At 39.8% G+C, this 13,671-nt stretch overlaps 1 protein-coding gene across 5 annotated transcripts in view; it reads left to right on the plus strand.

The window, feature by feature from the left end:
* The window catches only part of TMEM132D (transmembrane protein 132D), a 192,741-nt gene that overhangs the window by 157,265 nt on the left and 21,805 nt on the right, over positions 1-13,671 (plus strand). The window lies entirely within an intron of this gene.

A 13,671-nucleotide genomic window follows, 5' to 3' on the forward strand; every position in this document is an offset into this window, starting at 1 on the left:
AGGCGCTTATTTGTTACTGTCATATGGGAGAACTGTTGGAAGTTTGATATGTAACTTTATGTCACAGAGGGAATGACAACCTGGAGCAGGGTAATTGAAGAATAGAGCTGGGTATGGATTCAAATGATCTCCCTTGAACTTTTTCTAAACAGATTTAACTTTTTGTCAAAATGTTGCAAGGTTGATACTTATTGGACTTGTTTTAAGCAATTTCTTCATGATAATTTCTTTTACACGAGATGAGCCCATGCAATTTAGAAGTCCATCTTCTTTTGTGTTTTCATTTTAGAATCTACTCAGGTCTTCTATTTATGTGAATAGCCACCATGCTGGCATTTTCTGATTAAATGTCTTTCTGACTGTCTTAATCCAGACAACCTTTTTGCGTCTATGGAGCCCCTTAGAATCTGATAAATCTGCCAAATACAGCAAATTGATGAACTGAATCTAAGTTTTTAAATGTAAAGAAATAAGTTGTTTTTCTTGCCTTGTGTTGTGGAAGTTAATGAGCTAAGTCTTCACTCACATAAATTAATTAACTTTTCAGTTTATTCAGAGAACTGGAAAAATAATTTGAAAGCAAATATATCATTTGGAATATATTTTAAACGTTAATTTTATTTTCCGCAATTCTTGTTTATCAAATTGTTTTGTTTTGCCCTATATAAATCTCCAACTGTTTTGGTATGTAATATGTTCTTCTCTTACCCTGGCAAAGAACTTAAAGTGGTAGTACTTCCTATGTATATATATGTCATCTGTAAATTCATTAATGTACTTATAAAAGTTTGTGTGCTTCTAGTGTATATACCCTTTCACAATGATGCTAATGACAAGACCTACATCAAATAGAAAATCTAGTCAGAGATGAGATGTTCCAGGCTTCAACAAACATCCCTCTAGAGTTCACTCCTCTGCAGTAGAATGGCAGATTTCAGGAGTGTTAAAATGAGTCACCAGTTTAAAGTAAGCTTTTAATTGAAAATGTCTGAGTTTTACCTGCTCTGTTTCAGACCAAGCCTTATTCACAGACATCTTATGTAATGAAGATAAAGTTATACAATTAGTGGCCACCCTTCAGCATGCAGCAGTAATTAGAGTTTCTATTCTCTGGGCATTAGAGAAAGGGAATAAAAAATGGAAGAAAATGTCTGCTTTAAATGCCCATTGAAATGTAAAGTCTTAGGTTTCTGTGTCTTCACTGTTACTGTTTTTCGACACATCTGTCACAAAACATCTTTTATTCCTCCTTTTTTGTGTTGTTTGATGAAGAATTTAAGCTCATTTTCCCTGCTGGATGTTGGTATCCCCATTCAACTTGTAGTTACAGGAGCCACATTTATTACTCACTTTTTTCATTGTGGACTTCAAAGCACTTCTACAAAATTGCATCTACCTGAACTTGGATGAATAAGTCAGAACAGAAGTTAGTCCTTAAACAATATCACTAATGGCAAAAGATGGTGTGAAATGATTTAGCCTACACTGACAGAGTAACCATTCCAAAATAAGGGAGGAAAGTTATAGGCTGTTTCACAAATGAGAATGGCTCCTTTTTTAGCCTTACCAAAGCACAGAAATCTCCAAAGCATCACTTTTCAACGCTCTGCATTTTCAATCTTTTCAGGTAGAGATGCAAAACCAGGCTGTTCCAACCGTATCTATGTGGTAGGTAGCTACTCCCAATCAGGTGAAGGCTTAATAGCTGCTCTATTCTGATTGCTTTGGACTGTATGAAGGAGGTAACAAAGCACATGGCAATTTCTAAGATATTACTGCAGACAAACAGAACTTCCAGTAACACTTAGCCTGGTTTTATCTGTGGCAAAATAACTTCTTTCTAACCAAGTGATAGACTTAACAGAAACTGAAGTATCAGAGCATCTAAAATAGCCTGAAGCAAACAGTGTTTTAAAACATTAAACTTTTAGCAGCTGCTTCTCTTCTTCCTTTCTCTGGTGCACTTCAGAGGAAAGTTGAGTTCTTTTAAAATTGGTGGAGTGTCAGAGTACAAAATCAGAGGAGAAAACAGTCAGGTCCAGGATTTTATCTGCTCTCTGGTTTAGCACTGGCAGTTTTAGTGCTGTTGCTTCTCTCATGCACGTGGCTGGGGATGGTCCATTTGAGATTCTTTCTGCAGTACAATCTTGGACACATGATTACACAAGTTTTCAGCTGGAAAAGATAACCACCACGTATGCAGGTCAAGGCATGGCCACAGGTGGTGGAGGTGCTGCAAAGATGCACCAAAATTTAAAAACAAGTATATGAAGACTCCCAGTTTCCCTCCTATCTCTCACATTTAAGCCACTGTAAGAGTGATTTGAGATGCTTGACTGAGTTTAATAGCTCACCCAGTCCAAAGGAAGAAGCCTGTACTCACCCTGGCCTGATGCGTGTCCAGTGAGTCACTGGGAGGAGAGGGACAGGAGGGAGAAATACAACCTGCAGTGGGCGTAGAGCAGAGTAGGAGATGGAGAGCAGCAAAGAAGAGCAGCCCTTGTTTCAGAAGCCACATTCTATTCCACTAGCTAACCACAATGTGAAATATTCAGGAGAGGTTGTCACTGAGGTTTTATAACACAGGGTTCAGAGCATCCAAGTGGAAAGGAAAAGTGGATGTGGTCAGTGTAGTTTGTTGTATGATATCAAAGATGATACTTTCCCATCAGCAAATGGGATTTGTTTAGACTGAACACTTGCATAGAATATGGTTGTTTAGGACAGAATTTATGGAAAAATAAATCTCTGCCTTGGGGTTTGGGTGAAGATCAAGTTCAATCTGCCGCGGTTTCCCACAATATAATGTGGTTTTTCTCACCAGCTGAACTGCCTTATTTCATTCCAAATAACTTTGATCTGTCTTGAAACAAACATTTGATTTAAGTCAGCAAATGGATGTTTTTATTTTCTGCAATGTCTAAACATTTCATTTTGATAGAAAATGATGAAATCATGTCCTGTCATTTCAGCTCAATTTCAGTATTCCTGACATCAAAATCTTTCTGAACTTTTTACCTTAGTATGAAGCAATGGTGAGAAAGAATCTACTTTTCCTGGTCTGATCTAGTAAACAGGATACGGGACACACTCAGAAACACAGTATTCAAAATGAAAGCTGAGTTGAGCTCATGTGCTGGTGATGTTGGTTTTCAAGGGAGAAGGGACAGTGCTAGTATCTCTCTGGTATGAGAGATCTCTCATCACCCATATTGAAAATCCCACTATGAGTGGGACAGTTGAATGCATAATTCTTAGAAAGAAACTTCTTCCAATTTTTGCAGAAGATACCAACAAGTCTGTTTAATGGGAAGGAATGAGCATTCTTGTAGAGCCACGATGGCAATCTTTCTTTCTGTGGTATTTCTGTTGCATTGTGGGGACAAATGTGTTTATAACCATAAGAAGAACAAGACAAAATAAAAGAATATCCAAACAGATGTCAAAGAGGATCTGAGTGAGGAATTCTGTTGAATACTGGGTTGGGGATCATGGCTTCATGGCTTTACTTCTTAGTCACTGATATGAAATGTTTATGATGAGAGGAAGACAGCTAGTAGTCAGCAGTGATTGTGAAGAGGTTCAAAAGAAACTATAATGGCCAGGCTTGTAGAGCTGTTGCTTTTGCAGAAAGGTAATTTCAGATTTCTTCTTCTTTCTTCAGTTTTATCCTGGTCTTGGAAAAGGGGTCGTTTTTGAGAAAAAAGATTTGAAATTCTGGAAAATGTTCAATTTCATAGCTTGAGCATTTGAATGAGCTGGCATTGTATAGGCATTTCCCTGCTGTCACATCGTTAGTCTGATGCCATCCATGTGGAAGGCTTATCCTGGTGCTGTGCCTATGAATCCCCCTAGTGAAGATACCCAGGAATTGTGGTGAATATGATCTTCCAAGTGTTTTGCCTATTTCTGAGAGTCAGATTTGTACAGCAAAAAAAATACCCATGTAGAAATGTCAAAATCAATTCCCCTTTCAAAGGGGATTATGTGTCTTACTTTTTTCAGCTGCTTTCAAAACTCAATTCATTGTGTGCTGTATCCCAGCACTGAGAAGTGCTCCATCATCTCAATAAAAAGAGATTGGATGACCTCTAGAAGGACTGATGTGAAGACAAAGTAAGGAATAGACAAGCTGAATACAAAAAGAAATTTATTTTCTTCTCTATTCCACTGGTCTAAGCCAGCAGTGCCGTACTGAAGCGCATGATGTTGCACTGATATAAATGAAAGCTAAATTGGGCTCAGAGCATCCAGCAGCACCTGTCTCCAAAACAGAAACTGGCATTAATCATTATAACCTGTGATTCTTTAAAAAGTTCCCTTTAGCTTTAATACTCATTGTGTTCTTCAGTTCCATTGCCTCTCTGCCACTTTCTTTTAGAAGATGTGTTTTTTATACTTGGTTTAATAGTTGGTTCCTGCTCTAAGCCTTCCCCCAGATCATGTGCTGCTTTATTGCTACCTAGTAAATAGTTACAAGATGCCGTATTGTCCTGACTTCAGCTGGGATAGAGTTAATTTTCTTCCTAGAAGCTACTATGTTGCTGTGTTTTGGATTGAGGATGAGAAAAATGTTGATAGCATGCTGATAGCTGCTGCTGAGCAGTGCTGCACGAAGCCAGGGACGTTTCAGCGCCTCGTGCTGCCCTGGCAGCCAGGAGCTGGGGGTGAACACATGGTTCAGAGGGGACACAGCCATTGCCTCTAAGTGTTGGGTAGGCTGAGATCAAAAGGACATCGTGAACTCAGGACTTAAAATGATGTCTCGTGCTTTCTTCAAAGGTAATGCATAAAGAGTCTGCACGAGTGGTTAAGCTTGGGTTGGGATTTTAAGCATTACGGATCCTAATAAGGGCTCAGTCTGCATACATTGTGTGACTTTTGATTTTCGTTTCATTTGTCTGTGCCTTAATAAGATTAGATAACAATTGGAGAACCCATTAGATGGGTTTTCAGATGCTATATTGAAATGTGCTGGTTGTAGTGCAGGTTCTGGCATACGCTTTCAGATTTGACATTGGTGTGCTATTGTAGTCTTTGGCACGCCATTTATTATCTATCATAGCCTAGACACATACAAAAGATATATAATGGTTCTGAATTACCTTGACAGATAAAGAGCATTAATATTAAATCCTTGAAAAGTGCTTTGAGATCTCTGAATAAAATGTACCCTCTAAGCACCATCATTATGTTTGTTAATAATATACATACCCCTCCCTAGGTCAGAGCATGGGCTATTTAGGAAGCACTCCTGTTAACTTAATCACAGCACGTAAAAATAAGTGTCATGATACAGTATTACTGGCTGAGTAAGGATTTAGAAATATTTTCAGATTTCTTTTATAACAGAGGACATGCAGATCTGCTGACAGAAAATTTCTTCCATTTTATCCAGTATCTGGACCATTCTGCATTAATTTCTAGGACATTCCTGAGGTCCTAGAAATTAAGAGAATCTTGTAACTCTCTTTTCCTGGAGCTGAACAGATAAGGACATTGTACATCAGGCCACAAGCTAAACAACTTTGACTTAGGCAAGATCCATCTTGGGACGGACTTCTCTCTCCAGTGCTTGACTCTGTTGATGCTGTCATGACTAACACCCAGCTAGCAGTATGCAGCCCATCCACCACCTTAACTCAGCCTCGTCTCTCACTCCTCTCGTGGTTCTGCAGTGGTTATCCAGTTGTTCAGTACTGTCTATTGCTGTTACTTATTTGGTCCTTGCCATTTCTTAAATATATTTCTGTTTTCCTGTCCTTACCTACCCTTTGAGTCGTCAGCTTTTAGGCTTCTTGTATCAGTCCCCTTGGTAACCTCTTCTGAAAACTTCCAGACAATGAAATATTTAGCGGTGTCCTAATGTCTCCTAAGGCCCATATATAGCTCATGCAGGTTCTTATTCAAGAAGGTCTCAACTTTTGCTTAGAGAGCGAGGTAAGCTTGGGCAGAGTCCAAATGTGTCTTGTGAAGGGCCAGTCCATCCTTTCTCTGAGATGTTTTTGGTGTACAATAATCAAATTAAAAAAAAATAAATGCTGTCCTTAAGTACTTCAGCAGCTGTGTGTTGCAGAGGCAGATGCTGTGGAGTGGTTTCCTTCTGTCAAGTGCAGTGCAGTCCTGGCTTGTGTGCTCAGCTCTTCTCTGCTTTCCCATTCTGACATTCGGCTACCCGCTTACTTGTTCTCTGCAGTTATTTATAACATTGATGTAGTGCTTCTGAAAGACTTCCAGGAGCATGAGAAGGTAAACAAGTAAAGCACATCTGAAAAATGCTTTTAGATGTCAGAATACAAGGGGTTATCTGAGTCCAGTTTATTTTAATAAACAATTATCTGTAAGAGTCTCATTCTTTACACGTGAGAGGATCTGGTCTCCTGCATACGCTGAGGTTGTGGCATGGGTGCTGTATTTGTTTGCAGGAGGCAGTGATGCTATTATTTTTCTCATATCGTCTACCCATAGAAATGCTGAACAACTTTCCAATTTCAGCCACATTTTGCATTGTTACTTTAACTTATTTTTGGATTGGAGCTATTTAAGCACCAAATCCAATTAATTTTACCAGAAATTACAAACTTAAAGACTTGCCGCAGCTGTTCTTAATGGTTATTCAGGTTTATTTAAAGTATAAACATGAATTGTGAGCAGATGGGGTGTCAGAGAAAGTTTATATTTTCTCCCAACTTATATCTCTTCTTTCTTATTAATCTCAGTTTAGTTGCAATTGACTATCACTCAAAGAAAGAAGTCAGGCCCAGTCTCACACACACATACAATTTCTGCTGATGATTAGATCTCATTTCTGCCACTGAAAATCCGAAGTGAATGCAGTTTAGTTAATGAGATTGCTTTGGACTTTATTTGATGATCAGAAGCCTGCTCCTTGCGGAGAACATTTTTTGTGTCTATGTACAGCTCTCACCATCACTAGAGGGTTTGGCATCAGCTTAATGCTGAAAGCAAAGATCAGCCCGAGCCAATTTTAGCTGTTTCAGTGCCATAGCCATAAGTCAGCACATGTTTCCTTGAAAGTTCTTCACACGTTTTGATGACGCTGAGCTGAGTTTCAAGCTTGTAACAAATCTTGAAAGCAGCTGTTTCCCTAGGGCTGAGAATTTCATCACAAGGATTTCACACTGTTCTGTAGACAGGATAGGAAGCAGTCCCTCTGGCAATACTGCTGTACATACTATGCTAATTTTTGAAGACACCTTGACAACTCGTTTTCCAAGTTGTGCCCTTTGTTGCCAGGTTAAACAATGTATGTGTCGAATCCCATCTCCCACTCTCACTCCTCTAAGTAGATTCAGCTGGACTACATTCATTGATATTTATTTCTTTGGATCTCAGGCTGTGGGAAAGCTGTGCACAGGTATGAGTAACCTCTTCCTGCATTTTTAGTATCCAGATCTGACAGTTATCATTTAATCTCACAGTTTCCTCCATTGGCTGGATTGGATTGTTTGTTGTTGTGGAGACTCTGAGAAAACTGAGCCCATCAAATGAGATGTTGAAATTAAATGTCTGCCCACCACAGAAAAAAATTAGATAAAGGAACATGGAAATTACCAGGGGGCGTGAATCAAGGTTATCCCAGGGTAAGATGAACTGAGAGAGGACTTCCTTTGCTTAGCAGCACAGGAAGCAAATCAAAAAGTCATGTGTTACAGTGCTGGGAGGAGGGGGATTATCTGCAGTGGAAGAGTCTCTTTCCCACTCTGTCATCAGCAAAATATGAGTCATATGCTTTACATACAGTCAAGGGTGAAATGCTCAGCTGTTTGCAAGCTTCTAGTTAAAAAAATTGTGTGTAGTCAGATACTTTTGCCAGAGGTTGCTATAATATGTCAAGACTATGACAGTCCTCTAGGGCCATAAACTACCCCTCTGGATTTGGTAGTAATTGACTTTGTCTGTTCTGTCATTTACTCTGTTTTTTTTTTTAGTGAAATTATCCAAGAAAGAATTAGAGAAACAACTTGGATTATAATATTGAGGTTTAGTCTGTGATGTAAGGTCACTGAGCTTGCATAGTCTAATGGGAGTTGAGCACTGGCCTTCAGGTTTTTGGAAAATATAATTCAAGAGATCATTTTAGGTGCAAGATCAAGATGAAATCTGTACTTCTCTGTGGCAAAGTCTGGCAGCAAGCATGCCATGTCCCACCAGCCCCAAAACAGGAAAGCTCTCATCCCCCAGCCAGCTGCAATAAGTTGAAGATGTTCTTCTGAATCCTCAGGTTTATCATAAATTTTATTATAATAATATGTAATAATTTCACTTTTCAAAATAATTTAGTTGCAAAGCGCTCTGTTCAGCCTTACCTGTTATCTGTAGCACACAGGATGGAATTAGGAGGAACACTTTTATGTTTTCTGGAGCCTGATGTCTGTATAGATCAGTTTTCTGCTATCAGATTTTATGGGTGCTTCAAGGCTGCCCTATGGTTTTAATGAGTTTTAATGAGCTAAATGTTAACGAGGCTATCACTCAGGCAAGCCTCACTGGATCTTGGCATTTTTCTCTTCCTGGGAATACCCCTGGAGCTCTTCTGTCAGAAGCTGACACTGCAGTGACCACTCCAGTTATTTACAAGTGGAAAAGCTTTGTATGTTTTCTATGCACTTTATAGCATGACAGGAGTGCAGGCGGGCCAGAGCTATGGGACCAAGATCAACTGAGTACCTCTCCTAGGGCTCGGACACTCCCTGCTCGTCTGAAAAGGGAAATAAGGGAAAAGTGTATCGAATGTAATGGGATTCTGTCTGCATTGGTATAATCATAAAACAGCCAGATTACTGAGAGCAGTTCTGTTATAAAGGTGGAAATGGGAATAAAATGAATGCCAGTTTCATAGGGAGTGGGGCACCACCATGATCTCCCACTGCATAATTGTCTGTTCCACTAAACACTTATCTAACTAGACTGGGGCTTTTGTGGGGTTGCATCAAGTCTTTCATTTGTTAGAGTCATATTATTCCCTTTCACGTGAAATGTAGCTCAAAATAGAGAAAAGAGCAGTTTCTAATTAAGCTCCTGCCTAGATCCATTATAGCTTCTGAAGTGATTGGAGCAGGGAGATAAAGAACTATAACGATCCCAGTATGTAAATATAGATGTAAAGTTTGTTTGGAGGGATGGAGGTTAGAGGCCAGATATCGTGAAACCAGACATAAAGCCTCTGGGTAGAAATTCAATCAGTGCATTAGTTATCATGGATTTTCATAAAAATAAAGTAATAATGCACATTCATGTTTCAGTTCATAAATGTGAAGTGACAGGCTATGACTTAGCCACTGAAATGATATTATAGACCCAAAAAAAGAATAATAGAGGAAATTGAGAAAGCAGAAGAGAGGGTTGTAATAGAATTGAGCATTGGTATAAATAAAAATCATGAAAGGGAGATTGATTTAATGCAAGATATGAATGTCAGAAACTCGAGGTGTTAAAAAGATCATTGGCTCATCTGGTAAAGAATCCCTAAGGCTGCAAAACTTCTAGCTGAAAGAACCAGATCTGCTTGAAGTAGATGAACGTGCTTTAAAATTGTATGAGGAATAATGTATTGGGGGGAATATGCTTCTGCTCCACACACAGTCCATTAAGAAGCTGTGCAAAAGAGGAAGAAGCACGTATTGATCCACTGGAAAATTATCTTGTCTGTATTGATAAAAAATTTACACATAGATATGGGAGTGAGAAATTGTTCTAATCCAAAATCCTAAATAGCAAACATTTCTGTGCTACCTAGTTACCAAGATTTGGAAGAAAACTATCTTAGAGAAATGAGTTGGCCAGGCTACATCTGTGAACGGTACTTTGTACATAAAAACAGGTAGGACAGGCACAGATGTCACGTGAGTGATGTCTCCATTTAAGCGTCTGCTAATGTGGAAAGATTTATTTTAACTTGTGAAAGTCTTTTAGGCTTCACGCATACCCATCTATCACTGCAGAGAAGCTGAAATCTGCCTTGTTTGCACATGTCTGAGGGAAGAAGGCTCAAAGTTCCAGCTGTAACTGTGCTGAGTTCTCCTCACAGTAGCTGAAAGTGACAGAACAACTCTTTTTTGGTACTGGTTTGTGTAAAAAAAAATGTAGCAGCCAATAGGTTGGAGTGTGGCTCAGTTCTCATCAGTCCTACAGGCATGAGTAACTACAGGCTGAGATTTTGGAGCAGTCATAGCTCTGTTGATAGTTTTGCATCTTTCATTTTCCCTTCATTACATGGAGTTCTGCTTTTCAAACAAACAGAAACAAAAGTCTTGGGAAGGCTCTTAACAGCTGGGTGCCAGCCCACTGGAAAGTCCGTATAGCTGCACAGAGTCTGGGTGCAGCACAGCCGGGAGAGCCCAGGGAGGAACTGTACATATCCTGAAACTTTTCTCTTCCTATGTTACAATTTTTCATGGTATCACCTCTGCTTCTGAAAAAAATCTGAATAACCTTAGTGAGTCCCTCATATCATCTTCTTGGGGCAGACAGCCCTCATTGACCTGAGGGTGAAATAGGGAGTGAAATGGCTCACCTACAAATCTCACAGCAAATAATGATTTCCCAGGGCCACTCAGAGGGCTGTGTGGAGCCTGTGGAACACAACTTGCTGTAAGGAGGTGATCCCTCTTTGTCAATCTTGCCCTCCCTATGATTTGATGAGCGGCAATCATCAAATGCATGCAACTTTTCATAGCAGATCTTGAGACTGAGTGTAAATGAGCAATGGCACAAGAGGAGAGTGGCATGGCACCAACAAAACTTCTGCTCTGCTGCCAGTGACAAATGTATGCTTAGCCAACATGGTGATACCAAATCAGCCCAGCCTCTGCTCTGCTTTGAGTGAAAAAAGATAAGTCTGTGAGCAGTTGGAATTGCAGTAGCAGTTTGGGCTCTGTGCAGTTGCAGTAATATTTAGCCCTGTCATCTGTGGTCTGCTCAGCCCACTGATGAGTGTGAAGGATAAAACCAGAATGGTCTCCTGCCAGCTCACTGTGCTCAGAGCTTGGCATTAATATGTGCATTTTTCCGGGGAACTTTACATATAGTTGGGCTGTCTGGTTTGTTCACTATGTCTGGAAATCAAGAGAAGGCACAGCTGCCCAGCTGCTCCAGGTGCCTGCCATTCAGGCCAGGGTATGCTTCTGCAGGGCGCTTTTGGATTAGCATAAGTGAAGCAGTAAAGACTTGATGAAGCTGAGCATGTCTGGCACGACATCAACGCTAAATACGTGAGTGTTGCTGGGTTTTGGCCATGAGGTCTTTGTAAAAGAGCAAGAGTATCTGAAATGCCAGAGGTATGACAGGCTGCTGTCATTGGGCTTGGGAGCCCTGTACAGGACTGAAGGCATCACATGTTTATCAGAATCTTGAATCTGAAATTCCTGAAGATCCTTGTGGTGAAAGCAGCTCCCCTCACCCTTACTTTCCTGGGAATGTCTTAATGAATGCTTTCACAAACGATTCTTTGGAGGTGGATATAACTGTCTTTGGAAGGAGGTGAAGGTCTGTCCAGGGCACTGCAGAACTTGATCAGTTTTTCAATTTCACTATTAATTTAATTCATTTCTAAACACTTAGATTGTGCAAGATGTGTCAGGGCAGCAGGGCAGTATGCTTTCAGGTGGAGTATCCTGCCTATAATCTGGCTATTTTTCCTTTTAGTTGTTTGAAGATAGTTCAGATAACAAAATGCAGGACTCACCTTGATTTAACAGTGAACAGATAGAATGTGTGAGTGCTTGTCAGGTTGGAAAGCGTGTGAAAGCATCTGGAAGATCAAAGCAGCATGACTCCTATCAGAGTCAGTGGGGAACAAGCAACTGAAATCTTACAAAATGCTTTCAAATTGTCCTCTACCTTCCATTCCCCGTCCTCACAGAGGCCAGCTCTTGGTACGTTTTATTGAATGTGTCCCTGTTGTCACTTCATTGAAAGTGAAAGGAAGCTCAAAGGAGCTGTAGGCTCAAGTTAGCAGCAAGATCAACTGTTTTGAACTTGAAGGCCAAATGGCACCTTGACTGCAGCACCACGTAACCCCATTAGCTACATTAGGGCTGACAAGGTGAGAGCTACAGCACAGTTTGGTTTTCTCTTCGGTTATAGTGACAAAAGCCAAAGTTTTTCTAATCTCATATCCACCCCAAGTGTGTTTTAAAAACTATTGTTGCTTTGCTGACTTTTAGCCCCAAACACATCACAGCCTATATCCCATATATCTGGTCTGTTCTTTCGTGCCCTGTAAGAGCCATAGGCCTGAGGCACGGACACTTGCTCTTACCACATCTCTGACTGTCTCTTTCTGTACACTTGTATTACAGTAGCACCTTTATCTCCCAGCAGTACCGAACTTCAGTGACCAAGAACTGCAGTTGCCTATTGCAGATAGTCCTGTGGCAGTCTTAAATAGCTAGAAATAAAACATGAATGAACAAAATGAGCAGATAATGAACCTTTTCTGAAGTCAAATGGCAGAGGAGAAATAGAAATTGCTTTACCAATCCTCACCTTGACTTCTGTCCAGTCCGTGAGTGTTTTTGTGTCATAAATTTTTCTAGGAGGTCTGTGAGAGGAATCCGTTTCTGGCTTGGCTTTCCTATTTATGTTATGTAGAGCTGTTTTCATGTTTTGCTTGAGCATTCTCAAACTTCTGACAAACAAGGTCTCGATTCCAGCCCCACAGAGCATTTGCATGTAGCACTTTGTGACCAAGGGGAGGCCACTTAAACATTGCATTCCTTCAGTTGCACAATGAGGATAATAATATCTATGCCATACAAACATGTATTTGTATGAAAAAGCACATATACACACACTTATGTCATAAGCTTTGAGACTTCACTGGAATGTACTTTGCAAAGCATTGGAGAATTTTTTTCTGCAGAATGCAGAGACAGATAATAGGAATAGTTCAAATGTAGAATGTTCATCATCATCACCATTGTTATTATTATTTTATTAGTGTGCACAAAGAAAGAGATGCGGAAATGAAATAATATTGATCTGTAGTAATTTAACTGATCCTAAATCAGGTCTTTGTTTAGCTGTGTGAGGAAAATAAGATGCCTCTGCTCCCATCTTTTTTAATATGCTTTTCCTTGAATTTTCTTGATTTAATGAAATGCAATCAATTTTCAAGCAATGGCTTGTCTTGCACATCAGGACGCAAAAGCAATGTACGTTACTGTTACTTTTGCTATAAATACAGGTTAGTGTAATATGCTTAGTGTTTTTTCACATCTTATTAGGAAAGAAGAGAATATGAAATAGCATTTGCTTTGTCTATGTGCTGCAAACTTATTTGATTGCATTTGAGGAGCATTAATTATATTGCCACAAAGACTTCATTCTAAGTCATCAGGAAGGGTACTGAGCACTGCAGTCTACTTTTGGCTCCTGTCTAGTTCAGAAGAGCTCAAAAGGGTGGTTTTTACATGGTTTGGATTTCTTTTAGTGTCCAAAATACACTACAGTCAGGAGTTGTTGTAAATTACATGTTTCATACCTGAAAATATAGCTTAAAAATTTCAGCTTTGAAATGGGCTGAGGGGACCCAGGTGTGGAAACCATTTCTCTTTTCCCCACTGCTGTTACAAGACTGATCTTTCCCCTTCCTCTACTCTGTCGTTTTTACCTAACTTTGTTCTTTGCTCTTTCTTCAGTTGCATC

This window comes from Gallus gallus, chromosome 15, assembly GCF_016699485.2.
Source record: "Gallus gallus isolate bGalGal1 chromosome 15, bGalGal1.mat.broiler.GRCg7b, whole genome shotgun sequence".
In the NCBI taxonomy this organism is placed as follows: domain Eukaryota; kingdom Metazoa; phylum Chordata; class Aves; order Galliformes; family Phasianidae; genus Gallus; species Gallus gallus.